Source organism: Peromyscus leucopus, chromosome 12, assembly GCF_004664715.2.
Source record: "Peromyscus leucopus breed LL Stock chromosome 12, UCI_PerLeu_2.1, whole genome shotgun sequence".
Taxonomy (NCBI): domain Eukaryota; kingdom Metazoa; phylum Chordata; class Mammalia; order Rodentia; family Cricetidae; genus Peromyscus; species Peromyscus leucopus.
The window spans coordinates 33,292,709-33,316,400 of record NC_051073.1 but is presented as its reverse complement, the minus strand read 5'-3'; the positions used below and the strand labels follow the sequence as shown (position 1 = coordinate 33,316,400).

Genomic DNA, 23,692 nt, shown 5'->3' with positions numbered 1-23,692 from the left:
GTCATTTCACTTTCAACAAATATTTACATTGAATCACTGAATTATGGTGTTTCATCTGTGACAGATCTTATGATGGTCATAAACATTTAACACAATTACCTAGCTGGATTTGTCTCAAATAGACTTTGTTCCCTTTTTTCTTTATGTTGTCTTCTTTTGTGTTAAACAACTATTTTGAATTAGGCAATTTAATTTTTTTCCTTATCATCTGTAGGCCTTTCTGTGATAATAAGTTGGCAAAGTATCAATCAAGCACGAGAAACTGAGCTCAATTCTCAAAACTCATATGAAGACTTCAGGCTCGTTATACACTTCTGGGTTATAATCCCAGAGCCGCACAAACAGAAAGGGGCAGATCCCTAGGACTTGCTGCTCAGCTAGTGTGGTCTACTTGATGAGTTCAAGGCCAATAAGGACCCTGTCTCAAAAAAGAAGGAGAAAAAAATGAACTAATGCGAACAATGCCTAAGAGCCAACACATGAGGTTGGCCTCTGGCTACCACATACATGCCCATAAAGTACACATACACACATATTTACATATTTACACACATATATACATGTGCACACACACAAAAAAAGTTTCATTTGAGTACATTTTTGTTTTCATTTCTCTGTTAAAATTTCATTTCTGTTCAAGCATTAAAGACACATTGCTCTGTTTGAGCACACTTTCATTTGCTGAGTAATCTCAAAATCATCTTTAATGTCTGTGATAATTTAACATCTGAACTAATTGTAATCATATTGCATTAAGAATTTCTCCCTGCACTAGAATCCACATTTCATTTTATTTCTGTGGCTAGCATTTTTCCTCAGCATACTTGTCATGGTAGGTAGGATACCTGGGCAATCACAGTGAAGCACATCAGAATAGGTGGATAAAATGACAGAAATTTATTCTCTCAGTTCTGGTGGTTATAATTTAAAGATGAATATGCTGGCTAATTAGATTTCTGGGGAAGGTTTTGGGGGTCTTGCAGAGGGCCATCTTCTTACTACATACTTACGGGCCCTTTTCTCTGTACATCTGCAAGGAGGAAAAAAAGTGCTAGCTTTCTGTTTCACCTTATAAAAAAAACAACCATATGGGATCAACACTACCTCGTGGCTGCCTTCAATTAACTGTTTCTTTAGGAGTAATAACTTCCATCTAAAAGGCTCAGTGAAATACTGCATTTCAACAGATATAGACCAATGGTCAATGTTAACACATTGGAGAATGAAATAGAAGAAATGGAAAAAGTAACCCTTTGGGTCCTTGATGACTGTGGAAGTTAGGAATTCCACATAAGAAGCTGTGGATAAATGAAGCACAAGCATTCTCTCAATAACAGGTATTCTATATTAGAGACACTGAAGTCCTTCTCTTTTTCTTGGGAATCATTGGATTGGGTTCTAGTAAGAGACTAACTCATGTGAACTAATACTACAATCCAACTCCCCCACGGTGTGGAAAGAAGCTCATATCACTGCCAAGCTTTCTTGGCTTCTAGTTACTGCTGTTTTAGCCTGGCCCCCTGGTGGTCTCTTCCATGCCTATTTTGTTTAGGCGTCTGCCAAGGAATTCAGCTGAGTTTATACTCAAGATTATGAGGCTCACCCTTTTGGTGGTTTCTTGCCTGTAGACACCCCCCCCCCCCGGTAAATTTCCAGTTGGTCTTCTATCCCATAATTCTGTCCTCTGACGAATCAATCTAATAGGCTTCTGTTTTCTGCCACCCAGGCTGTGTGCAGACTATAGGATTCACTTAACCAAGAGGAAACTCCAATGTCTCACTAGAAGCAGTCATGTCTTTCACCAACAAATTCACATCTCCTCCTTCCTTTTCCACGATGCTCTCTGAATTAAGCGCACACATCATATACACTAGTCATTCAGAGATAAAGATTTTATTCTCTGATTTGTGGATTTCAGATTTGTTTGTTTGTTGTTTGTTTTTTTAGTGTCCCTGCTTCTAATATTTACCACTGATACACAATGATTCTACTCCTCTGAAATTACAGCCTTCAGATTGTCAACAACAAAAGCCACAACCCTTACCATTCTACCTCAGAATGTTAATATTCCAGTAGGAAACTGGACTTAAGTTGGTGTCAGCATTTAATTTCCAGGCCTTCAGAATTATGGATTTTGATTATTTTCCAGTGTCTGAAACTGTATTCTGCAGGAAGAATGATCTGATCTCACACACACACACACACACACACACACACACACACACACACACATGTTTTTTTGTACATATAAGCACTTAAAAACACAAAATATAATTTTCTTTCAAATACAGTAGAATTCAAAATCAATATCCTACAAGATTCTACATAATCTATACTCAGCCTTGATATCTGGCCTCATCTATTTCTAGTCTTTTTCACAATGCTCCAGTATGAGTACTTATAATCAATAATCTTGTATTGAAGCTTATAACCAATAACCAATTTCTTTCTTGTGTTGACCATTAGGTTGCCTTACCATCAGTTTTACTCCATCCTTCTTTTCCAAAAGCATTATGAATTTGTTTTTATTCCCTTCCTTCTGCTTTGCAAGCCATGAGTCTCTGGGGAGTTGGGACAGTAAAACTCTCTTTCCAAAATACATCAAAGGCGGAGCTGATTTACCAAAGGAAAATTTTATTCTCCTCTCCGGGTTCTATCTCGAGAGTGCTACCCTCAATGATGTGGAGGCATTTGAGAGGTCCACAGGGCTTCTAAGAAAGTTGCTACCACTTTATGAGATACTTTGGGACAGTCACTTCCTAGCCTTTGGAACATGATTTGCAAAATTCCCATAGCTCCTAGAACACATCTTCCAGTTACAAAGTAAACTGGATGCAGGGGATGTTTAGTGGTGCAGAACAAAACTAATATAAACACACATATAAGCACACTGGCAAAAGGAATTTAACAAGGAGAGAAAAATAAGAAAAATAAATCTCTTAGTTATTATTCTCATTATCTCTCTTTACCAGCAAGAATGCCATGTTCAAGGCAGACACACACTATCTTGTCACAACTATGTCTCCAGTGCCCCAAACAAGCCCCAGCACCTAGTAGGCCTTCAACAGGAGAGTCTTTACTGAAAAAAAAAAATTACACAGATATCCCAAATTGTCTAGAAGGGGTTTTAACAATAACATTTTCTGCATTAAAGTAGACCTCCCCCAAGCATAGATTATAAAACTATTTACTTCTAAGAAAGAAATGTTAATAATGCCATGCGAAGTCCATATTGTTTAGCTCATCACTTCTTTTCCTCCTCGTCATTCCTGGGAGACTCCTGCTCTCCAAGATATTTGTATATGCATTTTCACAGCAGAAAGGGTTCTACCACTTGAAAACTAATTTAAAGGTCATTGTTTCCGTCACTCAAATTCCTGGAATCCAATCTGTTTACTTGGAAGAAAGACAAAATATTATCATCTTACCATTCATTAGTCAAAAGACTTGCATTTTTAATAAATGCTATCCAAGTGAGCTTTTGGGAACAAGCCTCTTCAAATTAGCACTGGATCATATGCCCATGAAACCAAACAAATCATTTCGATAACACAGAACTGCTTCACGTTGTTTAGCATTCAGCAGCATCAAGTGGATAGTTCACGAGTGAGGCAAGGCTAGCGTGTGCTTTGTTGGTATAATGGTTTACATTAGCCTGATTAGACTTAGGAATCTGCTATCCAAAGCATTGCCTGCCACGAAGTTAAAGGCCAGTTCTAAAAACTGAGACTTGGAGCTATTAAGGAAAAGTAGGAAAGCAATGTGGACTTTGCTCAGAACATCTTCTATCTCAAAAACTTTTTCCATTAAAATTGCAAATATTGCGGAGCAATAAAGCATGAAAAATGAAATTCACCAGGCACTGAGCCACCCCCCTCATTATCCCAGCCGCTGCATCCTCTCTGCACGTGCTGCCGAGGACATCTACTAAACCGCCATTGAGGGAAGCTCGGGGAACAACTGGTACAGGAAGACTCAGCTTCCCCGGTGCCGCTGACTTTCCCCCTGTGAACTGAATAGTTCTCTCCTCAATAACAAGGACTCGGGGGCAGGCTAGACTCGAGACAAGAACACACACCCAGCAAGATTAATTACGCTCTATTTAAGTTCCTTCCCCTTAGCATCGGCTCAGATAAGCAGTTTCACTCTTCACTTCTGCTTTCCTCCACTTCAGGGTAGTCACCACCCATTTCATTTTCTTAATCCTAGAAAACGGTGATCACTTTACTACCCCAATTAAAATAACTAAAACAAACATGGGAGCACAAAATTATGGCTTGGGGAAATATTTTGCTTTTAGTTTCAAGACTCACTCAATAACCAAGATTTAAGACTTGTTGACATAAAAACATTAAATAGCTTAAAAAAAAAAAAAAAAAAACACCAGTTTCCCACCCTCCCTAATTTACTGTCCTATAGGTGGATTTTACACCAGGCCAGCATAATTTGGTTTTCAGTCAGCTCAACGTGGTGATAGAACTTGGTGACAGCATGATTCCCAGATGTGACAGTAGCTGGGTGTCACACACCCTGAGCTGGAATGCCAGTGTTGTCCTGTCACTGATAACCACTGAAGAATCTAAGCCAAGCCCCCCGGCCACCACAAGAAATCCACATCCCAGCACAAGCTAGCGGATCTGTAACACCTCCTAAAAGAAAGGATTAAACTAGACCCTTGAGGATTTTTTTTTTTTTTAATTTTCCAGTGAAGGATAAATGCTACAGACCAGAAAACCCACATTAAACCAAGTCAGAGTAAGAAAATATTGCCAAAATGCAGGGACCTTGGGACTGAATTCCATACTGTAAGCCTATGGGGTACAACATGGAACTGATAAAGGACTCCTTTCTCACACTGATATTGTGTACCACCTTCCCCTCGAAACTCCATCAGAAAATTTATGTAAAATAAGCCTCTTTAAAAGCATGTTGTTAGTAATAATAGTGGCAATATGCTTTTCTATTTTAAGTTGGCATGCGAGAGTCGATGGGATGGCCTGAGTTCTATCCCCAAGACCCACCTGGTAGAAGGAGAGAACTAATTCCCACTAGTTGTCCTCTGCCTTCCACACATACACTCTAGCACACCTGTGTGCAAGCTGCACATGGGCATACATACACACACACACACACACACACACACACACACACACACACACATGTATGCACATGTGCATGAACACAAAGACATAATTTTTTATTTAATGTAAAAAGTAAGAAGGCATCTGAAAAAAAAATCACCAGGACAGCTATACGTTGATGCACCAAAGATTGTGGAATCAGTTTCTGGGTTGCTTGCTCAGTATTTGGGTGAGGACAATACAGAAAGCCTGGAATATATTGAAGTTTCCACCAGTGAAGTGTCAAGTCAAGGAACATATAGTTCAAAGACACTAAGTCCCAGTAACAGTAAAACCATCCCCGAGGAAGACTCTGGATTATTTAGGAGAGACAACAAACAATACACAGTAAAGAAGCAGGTATATCCATTTACAGTCGGGTGGTAGCCAGAGATACCAGACAACCCTTATTTCCCAATAGAACAAGTTGTCCAATGATGGGACTGTGAATTTTTTTTGAAGACTTAGAAGAAACCATTTGTAGAGAGAAGTTCATGACTGGGGGGGAAAAAGGGTCATGATTAGGGACTATCCACAATGAAAGACTGGTCCAGGAAGTGTCCCCAGTAGGTACATAACAGAAAGCAGTGACCCCTTTCTAGCCAAACCAGTGTTAAAATTATTTGACTTAAGCATCCAAAGAGTAACTTTGGTGTAGGCTGCCCCCCATATCCAGAGTCAAACATCAACCAATTAGGACCACCCTCATTTGCATGGCAGGAACTGCTTGATGGAAACTCTAACTAAAAACAAGATACCTTCCATGGAAAAGTTTCTACAGAGTCAGTGTGACTATGTGTCATGAAACTAGAAATGGGACTACAAGAGGAGAAAAAGGTTTCAAGAAAGGCTGTGCAGAGAGGAGCTGGCAGCCAGGTGATTCTTTTATTGCCATCCTTGCCCGCTTCTTCCTGGTAGAGTACTCAATAAACTTATATTTTTCTACTCTGGTCTACAATGAGTGGATTCATTCACTCTCATACCAAACCACACCACATCATCAACAATGGCTAGTTACAAAAATAAAATTTTATTAGTCTACCCTCTAACTCCAATTCAGCCATTACCATGGGTGCACTTAATGTCTATGAACATGAATCATCAAAAACTGCCTAAAAGTTCTCAAATGGTCAACTCCAATTACATTTGCTTCAATTCGACTTTCATCACCCACTTTAGGTCCAGCATCGCCCCAAACTGCTCCGTCTCTGGCATCTTTAGCATTAATATCCTGCTTTCTGACCGCAACCCCCAATCCTCCCAGCTCACTTGCATATTTTTACCCATTCCCATTTTAAACTCATTGGCAAGGTAGTCAGTGGTTACATATGTGGGCTCTTAAATCAAGCTGCTTGGACCCACATCCTCCATCAGTCACTTCCTAACTGTGTAAACTTGGGCAAAGGCCTCGATTTCCTCATCTAAAGAAAATGGAATTATGCTCAACCAAATGGATGCCCGTACCTTGCCTAATATGTTTGCAATGAGGGAATCTAGGATCATCCAGAAGGTGAAACACAGTGAGAGTGCCGCACACAGTAGGTTCGAAATAAATGTTACCCATTGCCTACTTCATTTATTCCTGGATTTATTAATTTTCTTCTTATTTTCCATAATCAACCTAAAATCTGTGTTTTATTATTTTCTTTTTTAAATATAATACATAATAAATTTAACTAAATCTCTTCTCTATCTGATACCAAGACTTTGGAAAATGATGGAAAAATATTTCACTATAACAATGAATATTACCATAAATTGGATACTTTCTAAAGCAACTATACTGTGTCTATTGCTCAAGAGCTTTTTTGCTTGTCAATTACTAGAAAAGCTCTAAAGAATACCCATGTATGTTGCAATCTTTCACCATGTTATTCAAATATCCTCTATTATCTCCTTTCTACGGAAATTTTAAAATTATACTGCTTCAAGACTTTTTCTATACCAGTTATCTTCTTCCACTGTATTTTCACACTCCTTTCTCAGATTTTACCAAAGCCTTCAAAAAACTTCTTAAACTTAGGGAGACAGCATAAATGGGAGCCTACATACAATGTCCTTAGATGTGTCAAAATTATAAATCAGTCTAGTGGAACCTTCTTATTCCACTCAAAATGTAGCAGCACTGACCAGATTTATTATCCTAGATAAAGCAACACCCAACCCCTAAATAACAAAAATAAAAGCTATAAGACAAGGACATTTGAGACAATGGATAGTAGTCAATAAATGCCAATGGTTCCTGAAATGAGATGAGCCATACAAACTTTTTAGTGTCCTGACCTGATAAGAGTTCTCAGAGAGGAATTTAGGAAAGAAGCCCAGAGTCTCCTTGAGTTGAGGGATTAGAGCCTGAGGGTGCAGGAGAATGCACCTGCTAGAGTCCATGGACCAATATCAGAGGGGAGGGAAACATTTAGAACCCAAACCCTGAAAGTCTACAGAGGATCTCCTTAAACACTACACAGAGAAAATGTGTACATGTATGAAGAAACTATCCAAAGCCAGCGAAAAATCCCTGGGAACATACCTGGTACTAACATAACATCAAGAAGGGGCTCTTTCCTCAACAGGCAGACTCATCAGCAATGGAGTAGGATGCTCAGAAAAGACTGTTTCATTAATGAGGAAAAATTAACCCTTGACTGGGTAAAATAACCCTGGAACAAGTCATACAAGGAAAAGCCAGAAGCAGTAGCTTAGTTAATTCACTTAAATAAGCCTAATTAATTTGTTTAAATAAATCCCAGATTGAAGATCAAGAGTAATCATAGGGACATAAAAGTTCTTCTGAAGTAGAAGAGTAAATTGTCACTAATGGCTTCCAATAGAATTTGTTGGTCAAACCTACCAACACTCAAGAAGCATGCCAACATAAGAACAAGAGTAACTAAAACAGAACTGAGCTAGAATGAACAATTTATGTTAGAATTATCAGATACCAGTAAAATGTTTATAATTGTATTGTGAGCTAGAGATAATAAAGATATAAAAAATGAGGGCCAAATCTAATTTATAAGGATTAAAATGCCATAAATAGTATTATCAATTATCAGTAGACAAAACATTTTAGGAAAAGATTAGTAAACTGGCAACCTAATTAAGAAAACGTTAAAAATCAAAAAGGAAAACTAATATAAAAATGACACAGTATAAATTAACTGTGGGAAACATTAAGAAACCTGAACACAAAAGTGTGAAAGAATATTTGTGAAACACCCCAAGCAATACCAGACTACACACTCTTTTCAAAAGCAGAGTGTTTGCCAAAACAAACCGCAGTCTAGTCATAAAACAAGTCTCCAAAACTCATAAAAAAAGTATATTATTTGACCACAATGGAAATAAATTAGAAATTAATAAAGATATCTGGAAAGTCTTCAATTACTTAAAATACTACACTTGTCTAAATAACCCATGAGTTAAAAAAGAAATGAGGAAAATTAGAGAAACACTTTAAAAACCAATATGGCAGAAGGTCAATGTCAACCAAGAACTGTGTCTTAAGTCTTTGTACCTTGAAAGTGAGTAGAAATGTTTGAACTCAGAGATTCGTAGTCATTCAATAGATACCAGTCAGTTCCCTTGCAGTAGGTACAGATGTGGCGACCAGACAGGCCATTTTAAAGTCTGACCCTGGGAAAATGCTCTACTTCTCTGGGCCTCAGAACAGCACAGGCACACATATGTTTGACTCACTCCCATCATAAAACAAATACCAAATAAGTCTTTTCACTCTGTGAACCCATTTTTGCTTCTGTTGCATTCAGTCAAATTTTTGGAAACTACTACCTACACTTGCTTCTAACATCGTTTTACAATCTGCCTTGATCCTCCACCATCTACCAAAATCATTCCACATATGCCAGCAATGACCCCTCATTCTCAGCTGCCACAAAGACTCAAGAGGTATCTTGCTTTGCCATCGTCTATACCCGTACTATTGTCGTCCCCTGATCACATCCTGCCCTTCTTAGGCATCCATCATAGCCAGTGTTTTTTTCTCTGTCCTGTTTATTCTCCCTAAGAGCAGTTGGCTTTCGGCAACTGGTAGAGTATTAGTGGACCAGCACATCCATTCCATCACTGACATTAAAAAACATAAATAAATCCTGTGAAGTCACGTCCATCCATTATTTCAGTGGTGTTCCAATCTCACACTTTTGGTTAGTCACTTTTCTTCACTGCTACATTACTCGTCTTCCTAAAATGTCAATTTGACCCTAAAACACATTTCTCCACAACAATCCGGGCAATAATTACCTCCTAGCAAGGCAAATGGCACCATTTTCTTTCAGGTCTTGCCTACTTTTCTAGCTTTGCTTCTCATATCATCTGTATTTTACATTTACAAGTGACAGCCACCTAACCCATTGCTCTGCCAAAGTTCTGCGTTTACAGGTGACAGCCACATAACCCAGTCTCCATTCTTCTGCCTTTCTTCTCTTAACAGATGACAGTCACCTGTCACAGCCCCCTGCCTCTACCTGACATGCCTGTCTTGCAGTTCACTAGCTCCCCAACTCCTCAACTTCCAAGATTCTCTTCACCATTTAAATAAAGCTGATAGATCAGTGGCACCTACTCTGTATCACATGCATATTTAGAAAATACTAATAGCAACTTTTCTATAAGTGGTCATCATGCCACTAATTTCACTATTATGGCCACCTATGTGATAAATAATAGTTTAATATATGTTTAATTATGTGATAATAATAGTTTAAATAAATAATCTAATAGTTCCTATTAGATTAGGACCAGAAAAGCACTATTTTTTTTGTTTTTTGTTTTTTGTTTTGTTTTTTTTTTTCAAGACAGGGTTTCTCTATGTAGCTTTGTGCCTTTCCTGGAACTCACTTGGTAGCCCAGGCTGGCCTCGAACTCACAGAGATCCACCTGGCTCTGCCTCCCGAGTGCTGGGATTAAAGGTGTGCGCCACCAACGCCCGGCTGACAACCTCTCATTTTATCAGTAGTTCAATAAGCCCTCCTATTTGTCCTCCATTGGCCAGGAGAATGATTCTGTTTAATTGTGGTCTCTCATGGGTCTAGGCTGGCAGGAGGTCCTTCTTACCAATGCACTTCCATGGTATAGGAACAAATGTCATGCCAAGTCAGGGACAGGAAAGAAATTGTGACAAACAAGGGGTAGAGTCATATCTAATAACAATCTCTAATGGTAGACAAATATTAATAAGCACACAATGCCTTAGAACTATAAAACTATGACTAGCTTCAGTGACTACTACAAAATTCTCCTTGTATTTGTTTCCTTTTGTCTAGCACTTTTTGCATATGAAGCAGCATTTAAATGAGTGTAGGTTTGTTGAATGAATACATGATGAAGGCCTTTCCAGGAGTAAAATACTTGTAGGGTTAAGACATTAGGGGCTTGCTTTGGAGGAGGTGGGAATGGAGGGTGGGTTGGGTGGGAAGACTGGGGGACAGGAGGAGGGAGGAGAGGGGAATCTGTGGTTGGTATGTAAAATGAATAGAAAATCTCTTAATAATAATTTTTAAAAAAAGAAATTAGGGGATAAAATGTTGAAATTTGAGAGGAAACTACCACGAAGGAGGATTTACATGGCTAGTAGAATTTGTTCTAAATTTCTAAAATAAGTTTAGAATGTATTTTTTATATGTAAGTTTATACCTCAGTGTGACATTGAATCAAGACTGATAAATTGTTCAGCAGGAGACCTCCTGATTGGATCTCTCCTGTAAATGTGTGTGGAACTGAGAATGGACTCATTAAGCCTGCTTTCTCATTCACAAATGTGTGCGGACTGTGAGAATGGACTCATTCAGCCTGCTTTCTCATTCACAAATGACAGGTTAGTCTATGAACTCACCTTCAAATTAGACTTTTTTTTTATAAAAACGTCTACCAAATTATAAAATATAAAAGCCTTTATGTCTCTTTAAAATCTCAGGAGTATATTTCACATGATCATGTCATACCTTATGTGTAACATACATGGTCAAATAAAATAAATTATTATTGTTATTATGGTCAAATAAAATAAATTTTCATTATGCAAGAAAGGCACTCAAAAATAAAAAAGTTAAATTAAGGCAAATTTTTCCCAAGGGTAATTTCTTCATTCCTTTGTCTTTGTTCAGAGACTGGGTGAAGATATTGGTACATTGGTCCAAAATTACCTTCATATATGTTAGTTTTAAATGTACATATTCTTAATCAGACAGGAAAAAGAGAATAAATGTGACTGAAATAATAAAAAAATAGAATTATAGAAAATTAGAATAAATCCAGAAGTTTATTCTTGGAGCTAAACCACAGAATTCCAACTGCTGAATTAATGGCAAAGAAGGGTACATTAAAAGCACTGTGATAAATTGTCATATTGTGGAGATTAACAAAATACCAAAGAGAAGATTGTAGACGAATTGCTAAATGGTCTTATTAATAAAAAACACGGAGCCAGAAATTGGGGTTAAAGCTGAGAGTTCAAAGGAATAGAACAAGCCATAAGCCAACTTCACTTCACTGACCTTCAGTCTCTAAAGAGACCTATTTCTGTATACCCACACCTATATTCCTTTCTATTCTAAATGATTTCCTCTCTCTGCCCAGCTACATCACTTGCTCTTTCTGCCCAGCTCTGTCATTTCCTGTCTGTCTATACAAACCTCCAGACTTTTATAGTTAACTAGAGTTGGAACTTAAGGCATGTACCACCAGCATGATTCTATTCCCAGTGTTGCCTTGAACTCAGAGAGGTCCAGACAGATCCCTGCCTGACAAGTGATAGGATTAAAGGCGTGTGCTACCATTGCTGACTTCTATGTTTAACATAGTGGCTAACTTTTTCCTCTGATCCTCAGATAAACATTATTGGGGGACACAGATAAAATATCACCACAGAAGATCTGAATATTATGTAAATGGGTACTCAGGACTTGGTATAAAACTTTCAGTAAACACTTGCAGAAATAGATGATGGGCTTAGGGGGAAAAAAAAACAGCAACTCCAAAGGATGTTTCTACTGATGAATACATCTCACACAACAGGAAATTTTTAAATAATCACCATTTTCAATGAGCTCAGTAGTTATTAAGATAAGTGGTTAATATGTTTTCATAATTAATAAATTAATCCTCTAATGGAGAAAGTTGGGAATCATATTTAATACTGCTTTCTATTGGATATAAAATAATTAGTACACTGCATCTGACATGGGAAATGACTACATTATTAAGTAATTTTCTTTATCTAATAAAGTTTATCACATAATTATTTTTAAAATAACTAGCTATACAATGTTATACCTTGGTAAGTTACCCATCCACATGTTAACCATGTCCAACACCAAGTGGAAAAATGAGATTCAGTGTAACAGTTCTGTCAGTTTTTTTTTTTTAATCTATGTGTGAATTTTCAATTAACAGGATAATTTTGACAAAATATGCAAAATAAACATCTTTGAAGTTATCAGTCTACATTATTTAATTGAAGAACTGTCTATTTATCTAGTAAGGGGTGGTTTCCCATATTGGTTACTTTTCTATTGTGATAAAATACCATGAATTAAGATTTGTCAGGTTGGTTGGTTGGTTGGTTGGTTGGTTGGTTGGTTGGTTGGTTGGGTGGGTGGGTGGGTGGTGGGTGGGTGGTTATTCAGTTGGTTGGTTGGTTGGTGTGGATTTTGTGATTTTAGTTTGGGCTTGGGGGCACACTGTCATCTAAGTCTCTAAGTAGTTTCCAGCTGATACAAAAAAAATTGTAAGCTGAACAGAAAAGAGCATTTCCCAACCACCTATTTATAAGAATGTTCTGTAGCTGGGTCTATTTGAGGGACCCCTGGCAGTGTGAGCAGGATCTATCCCTGGTGCATGAGCTGGCTTTCTGGATCCCACTGCCTATGTTGGGACACCTTGCTCACCCTTGATGCAGAGGGGAGGGGTTTGGTCCTGCCTCAACTGAATGTATGAGGCTTAGCTTCCCCCATGAGAGAACTTACCCTGTTGGAGGAGGGGATGGGGGTGGGTTGGGGTTTGGGGGAGCAGGAGGAAGGATGAGAGGGGGATCTGTAGTTGGTATGTAAAATGAATAAAATAAATATTAATTTAAAAAAAGAATATAGAAGTTTTAGGAAATCTTTAAAGTGGTTTATTTTTAAAACCAAGTTTCATATTCTCACTTCTCTTTCTGTGTATCTGTGATGACCAATATTTTTGTCTTATTTAGATAAATTCAGAATTCATGGTAAAATTCATGGTAGGTTTCTAATGATTGTTTACACGCCACTAGCAATAGAAAAGCAAACGTGCATATTTTCCACCATTCCTTCAGCTCTGTGTGCACACCCTCTGAGCTGTAACTGTTCTTTTGAAGTCTAGGAGAAGTGGGCAACACTCAGCTCACTGATAGCATTTTGAAGCTGTCTGCCCCATTATGGCCTAGAGATGAGCGTTTCACTTAATAAAGCCTTACAGTAACACAATTTGTTACACCCTAATTAAAGATGGACACATCTGTTCCATTTTAATTCAAACCCCTTTGAACATAATTACATAAAGCTGCAAGAAAAGAAAATTCTCAGTCTGAGAAATTTGCAATAGGAAAAAAAATCCATTCTGTCCACAGAGTCTACGTGGTCAAAGGACAATTTGTAAAATGAAGTCAAGTAGATGTCTCTCCCTCTGTATCAAAGCATGCAACAAAGCTAAAGCCCTGGATTAAAGTGCTCGCCCCCCCTCTGAAAGCCGCAATTAGTTCAGGAAAGGGAGGTGAAGGAGAGTCATAAAGTATTACTATCCCATCCCTATGGTAAAGCTCTACCTTTATATATTCTCTTAACCCACAGATATATTTTGTAAAGCAAAGAACAAATATTAAAGATAAAAAAGAAAATATTCAGCCTTGATGTGTTACATGAATTTTCCTAATAAATATTAAGCTTTATGTCATATTGATTTTATAGAGGATTTTCAAAATAGTATATGCCTTCTTGTAAGAGCGTACCCATCATATCCAGAATATTTTGTAACTTAATACAATCTGATATTTAATTAAACAAAATAGAGGTTAAGGAAATACTATTTCAAAATGAATTCTGAAAATCCAGTAGCCTGCACTGACTGGAAAGCCATGAAAACAAATGTCCCCAAAATGTAGGCCATTCCTCTGTTTTATTTACATCTCTGTATCCTGAAGATGGCTTAATGAGGAGATGCAATCAGTAGTAGCCAAGCTGTGAGAACTTGGAGGGAATGGGTGGCAGTAAGATTTATATAAATATTTGCAGAGACCGGGAAGAGCAGATGCTCCTCTAATCCAGAAAATGTGTGCACACTTGATTTTAAAATAAAATACAACAGTTGAAAGCCAAAATGTAATTAATCAGAGGAAATGCTTTAATCAGCATCTTCCAAATCTTTAAGACTGCTGAAAAGATTAAAGAAACATAAATGAAATTAAAATATAATATTTGAAAGGAAATCAGAATTAGTCTATTCTGATATTTTTTATTTCAGATGTGACTAGAGCATGGAATTAATATGCATTACAAATTGCTGCCAACTAGTGAGATTCGCTGGGTTTAAGATACTAAATAAATCACCTAAGACTTACTGTATAATTTACAATGTGGTAATGATATCTCTCCCTTCATTATTAATTTATTATGGGAAATGTGCATGCTTGCCCTTATTGCCTATAGATTTAAACACCTTTCTTCCTAACATAATGTGAGACACTGTTTAAATAAGTATTGATTTCATATTAATAGGCTACATGTATAGATTTTTATTATTAAAATGTTTAAAATTTTCATGTTAAGAATTAATATATTGAATCCATATAGGTATGCAATTTGTTTTATATAAAGCAAAACAAACATGATTAGCTTTGAATTCTGGGCTCATCTCCTGTACATTCTAAACTAATGTTTTCTGCCCAATATTTGATGAGCTACTCAATATGATCCCATAATTATTGTTCAAGCTCAGGCAATAAACAAAGGATTTTAAAACAATGTCTCAACAAAATAAAAAACACATGCTTTCATTGAAAGTTCAAATACGTAAACATCTAAATCTTAAAGTATTTATGCTTTCCACAAAGAAAAGTTTGTCGGTGGTAGAAATTATTTTATATGTCTTACCAGAATGTGATAAACAGATATTAAAGGGATGGTGACCCTGTGCAGGGTGGGGGGTAGGGGAGATTCTGTTAATTCCAAGAATACTTTCAAGTACAATTTGAACTTGGCTGTAACTCCTATCAAAAAAAAAATCAGTTTGTATTAAATTTCTACCACAAAGTTTCTAGCTCTTAGGATTTATCAAAAGTCATAAATCTTCAAAGTTAAACCCTGCAAACTCATTATAGAAATTGTCCTTATGGAAGCCAAAATTTCTTGTTGTGTGTCATCCTGTAAAGAAATATTAATAATAGAAAAGAAAACTGATTGACCTAAAGAGATATTTTCTAAAAGCTAGATTGGGAAGATAAAGCAGCCATATAGAAATTTCTTCTGTGTTCTATCATAAAACACAACAGTCTACCAATTGCTAATGCAACCAAAAAAGACAGGATACACACAAACTTCATTTAAATGGAAACCTCTTCAAAATACAAAATATTAACAAGTATTAACAATCTGATTTAACAATACCAAATTACTTACACTATTTTATACAAACCTCTACTTAACAAGAAATAATAAATAGAAGCTGAGAAGATAACAATTCTCAAAGTACTTGTAGTAAATACATTAAGACCTGAATTTGGATCCCCAGATAAAGCTACCCACCTACCTCCCCTACATACACACACGCGCACACACACACACACACACACACACACACACACACACACAAATAACAGGTGTGGTGTGCTGTGGGATGTTCTGTATGTCCTGTGGGAGCCCTTCTTGGGTTCCTTGTGGCGTTACCCAGCAGGTCCGTATAGAGGATGATTAGAACCATGGGCCTGAGTGCAGGTGTTTGAGATGGTCTGCACTTGGCTGTGCTGGGGGATGGTCTGTATGTCAAGTTGTTCTGATTGGTTAATAAATAAAACTGATCGGCTGGCTAGGCAGGAAGGATAGGCGGACTAACAAAGAGAAATAAAAACAGAAAGCAGAAGACTGCTGCAGCCGCCCCAGACAGCAGCATGTGAAGATGCGGATGCACCACACGTGGCAAGTATAGATTTATGAAATGACTAATTAAGCTATAAGCACAAGCAGAAGCTGCCACGCCATACATTTGTAAGCTATATAAGTCTCTGTGTTTACTTGGTTGGTCTGAGCAGCTGTGGACTGTGGGAACAGAGATTTGTCCTGACTGTGGGCAAGGCGGAAAACTCAAGCTACAGTGGTGGTCCATGCTTACAATCTTAAGCTAGCCCCGAAGCCACTCCCTAGGGCCTGGTACCTCAAGGTCATAGGTGGAACAGGTACCCATTACAATTAATACTGCCAAGCTGGCCAAGAACCTGAGACTAGATAGGCCTTGAGTCTAGGGAAAACCAAATACTACTGACATAATAAAGAAACATAACAATAAAATGACTCCTCGTGACATTCTACTGTAACCATAGATAGGTCCCTTGCTCATCACCATCAGGGAAGCTTCCTCTTGCAGTATATGAGAATTAATACAGAGATCCATAACTGGACAATGTGAGGAGAGTGAGAGACCTTGGAACACTTAGTCCTAAATGGGCTATCTTTATCAAAGCCCTCCCTTCAGAGCTCAGGGAACTCTGCAGAAGAGGAGGCAGAAAGATTGTAAGAGTCAGAGGAGATGCATGACTCCAAGGAAACAGTGTCTTCCTGCAACAAAGGACTGATGCACATATGAACTCAGAGACTGTGGTAGCATGCACAGGGGCAGCACAAATTCAAGTCAGATGAGTCCCAGTGCTGAGAGGGGAAGTGGACACAAGTGCCCAACCCTAACCAAGAAGCTATCTCCAACTGACAACAACTTGTAAAGAAAAAACTAGTTTTCTGTAGTGGAGTCTCATGGGGTATATAAACTACACTTAATGGTAGGTAGGCTCCGTGCCCAGCAGTAGATGGCCAACACAAAATGAACTCAATGATCTTTTCGTAAATTTTTTCTTCATTTTGTTTTGTTTGGGCATTTTTTTTATCTGACTGGTCTTTCACTTATTATATATTACAGTTCTCCAATTTGGGTTTTTATGGGTTTTGTTGTTTGTTTGGGGGGTGTGTATGTGAATGTGTGTGTGTGTGTGTGTGTGTGTGTGTGTGTGTGTGTGTGTGTGTGTGCTTCTCATGCTTTTTCCTTGGTTTTCTTTTTTCTGGTTTGTTTGTTTTTTATTTGTCTGTTTTCTAAAGAAAAAAGATGTGGAGTTGAAGAGGTGGAGAGGTGGAGAGTATCTGAGAGGAGATCAGGAAAGGAAAACCATGCTCAGAATATATTGTATGAGAAAAAAATATTTTTAATTAAAAAAACCCAGAAAGCTGCTGCAGTTAAATTCTTGAAGCCATCCATTAGCCCTTAAAGTTCAAGGAAGCCACCAAAGCCTAATCCTACCCAGCCTGCTGCTGGCACTTGAATTTACCAGTGATTAAGAACACTCCACAAATCCCAACTGGACCAATAGTTTCTTCTCCAGTAACACTGAGACCATAAAGAAACGCAATTCCAGGGAAGAGATATTGGTGCTCATGTGTGTGTTGTGGGGAAGAATAAGGGGCTTTCAAATAGCAACTATGATTTGAGAATGACAGCCGATGACCATAAATCACAAGTCAGTTGATTTCTAGGAGTCTCTACATAGAAAACACACAATTTTAACAAAATTGAAGAAAGCCACACACTTCAGAAGTGATACTAGCTAATGTTTTCTCTCCTAGACATTTCCCTTCTCCACATCGTAGCCCATTTAATCACTCTCCTAAATACTGCTGCACACTTCACGGCAGGCAATTAAGATTCTGTAAGTATTCAGAGCATACATCTGTGTACCCATTTCTTATAAAAAAAAAAAAAAGAAGAAGAAGAAGAAGAAAGAAAGAAAGAAAATTACTTAGCTGTAATTCTTAGTCTCAATGAGTTGCAATTACAACTCTAAACCTCCTGAACCCAAATGCTTCTGTGGCACATTTAAGATAAAATATTCCATCTAGCAAGTTGAAAGCCATTCAATGCCCTCACAAATAGCAGAATGTATATTCAGTTCTTCAGGTTCAATGAATATCTAAATATATCTGCTTTCTATTTCAGGACAGAAAATGGTGAGTGAAGACAGTTACAACAATGGCCCAAAGATCAAGGAGAAAGGAACAAAAAAGATTACTTCAATAGATCTAAATAAAGTGTTTCTCCGTCTAGGAAAATACCCGTAAGTTCTCACCACCGTAATTGGGAGCTGTTCTGGTTGACATTCCTTTTAACCAAGAATTATATGGTTTGTCAATGTTCACAGATTTACGAAGAGTACTAAATCAATGCTGAAAATAGTTTAAGTGTGGATGATTCAGAATTTCCTCTTGGACTTTCTTTCTGCCCTGGGCTTTATCATTACACATATATCAGTTCTCATTGTACACTCTTACACTCTTTATACAGAAATTGGAAATGGGCACCTTTTTTGTACATACTTTAAAGTCTTCCTTTGATATCTACGATGAATTTCTTCAAAGATCATAGTAGATATGAAATCCACAAATTCCAGTTTCTTATATAAAATAGTACAGCATTCGAATATAACCCATACACATCCTTCCGTTTACATTGGCACATCTGTAGATTATGCACAATACCTCATAGAGCATAAATGTTATTTTGATGGTTGTTCCACAGTATTGTTCAGGGAATAAAAAATAAGAAAATGTTGCCTGTGTTTATTCACAATACAGGCAATTTTTTTGGAAATCTTGGTATGTGTTTAGATAAAACACAGATGCCATGGAAATAAAAGTTAATAAATCCACTTTTAATCTACTTAATGAGAACTTATCTCTTAGTCACAGAAGCAGAGACCTGAACAAAGAATTATTCACTGACCTGTCTTCAGTATATCCAGAACCAAAAAATAAATAAATAAAACCCTCACATATGAACACACACATAGAAACACAATGCTTCACAACGAAGACATAGTGTGACAAATTCTTGACAGAAGAAGACATGAAGGAAACTCACCACCACACTGTAGCTGCTGAACGGTTCTTTTCATCCCTATAGCTGTGAGTGACCCTAGGATCCTCATTTAATATTCACTGGTAATAATCCTTGTGTCTGGGATCGCCATTACCCCATTGCTTTTGTATTTGATGCCAAGGGAGCCTTCCTGTCCTACCCTCCCTGATGGTAGATGAGGGTGTGGAGTGTGAGTAAGAGGCCGTTTCCACTCCTACCTCCAGATATACTTCACAATGGGAGGTGAGTTCCAGAATCTTGAGTTTGACACTGGAATGTGTTTCCTCATGGAAATAAAAACCTATATAACTGAACCTTCTCAGACAATGAGTGATGTGATCCAGTCAAGTTCTAGTATTTGAAACGTAAGTCAGGATAAACAACTTCTGACCACATCAGTCTTGTTATAAAAATGTATGACTAGCTTTAAAATAACTACAAAAATATTTTTGAGATACATCTTGTCCATTATTTGAGAAATATCTATAGATTAAAAAAATGAATAAATTGAATCACTGTATAATAAAATCACTAAATTTTACATAACTTTAGTGAGCATACTTTTCAACTATTAAATTGAAAAATGATCAAGTCATAAACATTAAAGTTGATATGATATAAATGATATATGAAATATTAAGTCCCTAATCTCTATGAATAAATTTCATTTCAACTGGTTATTTCAGTTTTTGGTTGTATTTTTTGTCCACAGACCTGATGGCATTGGACAGTACTCTTCACCATCTTCTTATTCTCTCCTAGTTCAACTCTGAATAAGCTGTAAATCCATCATTCCACCATAACTGTCCTTGTAAATTTTTTTTTATTCCAGATTGCTCAGTTCAATGGCCAGCCCTCCAACCTTGACTGTACAGCAACATTTGGCACAGTTTGGGTCACTTTTCCTTTCCAGGACCCCTTTCCACTCTTGGATTTACTCCTATAATTCTATCACTTCTGCTTAATTCCTCAGGCCCTCTAGCTATAATTTTCTGTGATTCCATTGTTCTTTTGTGTAATAGAGTTGTCATTCCCACATCATGTGATGTCTATTGATACACTCAAGGTTCTCCTCTTTTTTTTTTTTTTTTTGGAAGTTTGACTGTAATTAATGGTCAAACACAGTTTGATTTCTATCTAACTTGGTCTGCATGTGTTTAGCCTTTTGAATCTATAATATTGAGTATTACACCCAATTGAAGGTATGCTCAGCCAATTCTTTCATCTAATATTTTCTGCCTCTGTCTCATTCCTCTTTTCTGAACTCTTATGCAGTTTTGTCAGATCTTTTTATTTTTTTTCATAGAATGCTAAATCTGTTCAAATTTCTGAATCCTTATTTCCTTGTTCAGACTCAAAAATACCTTTTATAATTTTTTCAAGGTCCCTAATTCCTTCATTCCCATTCTGCTATTGATGTATCCATTACTTTCTTCAATTCAGATGCAGCTATTTAGTAAGAGGATTTCCATTTGATTTTTCCATGTTTTCTTCTGAAATCAACTATGTTAGCAGTTATAAGCATTTTTTCAGTGATTACAATTAAAATAATGACTTTCCATTCATTTGAGCTGATTCTGAAATCTGAGGTGTCTTGAAATGGTTTTATTTTCTTAATTCTTCATTAAAGGATCTTTGACTATCTCCTGACTGTCATAAACATAATGTTGTAGAGATTTTATATTTGATTCTTCAAGTATCAGTTATTGGTTAATCAGACAGTTCATTTAACTGGACTCAGACTGTAAGCCCTGTTCCTCCAAAAGTAACTCAAATGTTAATGAACCTCTGCCTCCGCTGAAGATGTTACTAGTATAAAGTGGACAAAGTGTTAGCCACAAATTTGGTAGCATCTGTATACAGAGACTAGTCCTCCCATTCTCTGCTTCTCTGTTTCCCAGTTCATTATTTATAATCTGTGGTCATTCTTAATTCTGTCTTCTGATTCTTCAGGCTAGAAATATTAAATTTTTTTCTGTTAGAGTTTTAGACACATTTCAAAGAAACTCATAAAGATAGTATACAAGCAAACAGTTTCAAAAGAAATAAGTGGTTGACACAATGAGATTTACTTCTTATATAGTTAAATTTTATCCCATAGTCTGGCCAGTATATTAATTTCTTGGAGTTTTTTGAGTAGCTCTCTTTGGCATTTTGTCTGAAATTTATAGTTGTCACTTGCAATATGATATTCTATCACATGGCAGGTCAAACATACTAAAGAAGAACCTGCTCTCAACTCAGCCCATGGCTTTCCATATTGTGTCAATGCTGGAATAGCCTTCAACTGATATTTCCATTCAAGACATATTAGACTCATAGCACTACATGCTCAACACACCAGGTGGATGCAAAATAGGCGTCTGAAATTTATTGTGCCCAACTCATTGATTTCCTCATCATTCCCAAAAGCCTTCTTCATCTCCAGCTTCATTCTCTTAGCCACTCAGAAAAGGAAATCTGCCCTCATGAGAAATATCTATAGGAATCAAACCTTATGAATCCCAGAGCTGGTCTCTTCAATTTTTGGATATCAAAATTTCTGGTATGGGTTTTTATCAATGTCTTATTCACCTGTTGTGAAAAAAAAATCTACAGGTGGGAAGAGGCAAAGTTTGGGTCCAACTACTTTTTTTTATTCTTTTCTCATACAATACATCACAACCATAGTCCCCTCCCTTCACTCCTCCCAGTCCCCTCCCCCATGTCCTCTCCATTTCTCTTCAGAAAATCACAGGCCTCCCAGGGATATCAATCACAGAATAACAAGATACAACAAGACTAGACACAAACTTTTATAAAAGGGCTGGGTGAGACAACCCAGTAGGAAGCAAAGGATCCTAAGAACAGGCAAAAGAGTCAGAGATACATCCACTCCCACAAGACACCAAACTATACAACCTTAACATACATGCAGAGAACCTAGCTCATACCCTAGTTCAGGCTCCACAATTGTCGCTTCAGTCTTTGTGAGCCCCCATGAGCCCTGATTAGTTGATTCTGTGAGCCATGTTCTCCTGGTGTCTTTGACTTCTTCCATGGGGTCGGCCCAGTTTCAAAGAGAGGGACCCAATAGAGATCTCCAATTTGGGTTCTCTCTCTGCCTAATGTTTGTAGGCCCAACTCTAACCAAGCTTATCTGTCTGGCCTCCTCTCCTCTGAGCTCATCTTAATAGTTCAGAGATTATCTGGGCAGAAGCAGGGCAAGTTCAAAAGCAGACAATAAATATTCTTCCTGCATAAAACACAAAGCCTTTCAATTTAAAATCAAAGATTTGCTGCATTCTGTTTTTCCTCTTTTTAAGGTCCCCACCTTTTGTTGTTAGTTTCAGTATACAGTCAATAACTAATTTTTCGATACCTAAAATGGAGAGAAAGGGGTTTTAAGACTCAATAAAGGAAAATCAACTAAGTTTAAATGTAGAAGAATCAGTGTGGGGAGAGGGGAGTAACAGAGACTTCAGTGAATGCTTCCAAGTGTTCACAAATTTTAGCTTGAATTCACTCTATTATTTGGACAATGTACAACTGACAGTGTTTTCTTAAAAAAATCATGTAATGAAGATAATAAAAAATATTAAAACATATAATTCCTCTTTTCTCAGAAGATAGTTCTCCACAGTAATACCGAACTGACCAGGTTTTTTGTTTTTTGTTTTTTTAAAGAAAATAAGAAGCTAGCCATCTGACCTGCTGGCTCTGAAGGTCTGTTGAATTAAGTAAAAGCAATCAAAATGAGGAAAGAGTGTAAATGACTTCCTGTCTGCTCCCAAGGATGGCTTAGAGACTCAGGAACACACAGAGAAGGAAGAAAAGGAATTATCGCTCTTTGACATAAAGTGCTGGGAAACAACCAGCGTTAGCATCATGTAAAGCCAAAATCTAAATGAAGAAATTCTTAGCTTTAATGAAGGTCGTGTGTAAACATACAGAGAATTCCACACCCGTTTTAAAAGGAAACTTGGGAAATTAACTTCCACATGTGATTAACTTTGAGCTTTTCAGAGGAAGGTAACTGCCTATATCCAAAGTAATATTATTTAAAACTTAGTTTCTTTTATAATTAATGAAGCAATTGAAAGTGGTTTCCTTTTTATTGCAAGGGATTAAATTAAAAAAATATAAGTCCTCAGGATATTTGTATAGACTTTCCCTTTGCCAAGCCCAGTCTCCCAGTCCCAAGACTGCATCTCAGCTCGAACTGCACTTCCTCAGAAAGCCTTTAAGAAAACTCTGAATGAGACGGTCCAGTGAGCCTCAACCCTCCCAGTCACTGTCTCCATGGTCTACATAATTTGAAGTTATGCATTTGTTTGTGCATTGTTATCACTTACATTCTGTATCAGATTATAAACTTCAAAACAGGCTATGACTCTGTTCTAATCCCTCAAAGTATAGAGTCTGGAGGGATTTCAGTCAGAACC

The 23,692-nt window shown here is 37.3% G+C and overlaps 1 protein-coding gene across 2 annotated transcripts in view; it reads right to left on the bottom strand.

Moving 5' to 3' along the window:
- Positions 1-19,486, bottom strand: part of LOC114709047 (casein kinase 2 subunit alpha' interacting protein) — a 90,175-nt gene extending 70,689 nt beyond the window's left edge. For both annotated transcript variants that reach the window (XM_028892671.2, XM_037209665.1), the window contains exon 1: positions 19,272-19,486. The gene's annotated coding sequence lies outside the window, so the exon portion shown is untranslated. The remainder of the gene's footprint in view (positions 1-19,271) is intronic.
- Positions 19,487-23,692: the final 4,206 nt, after the last annotated feature.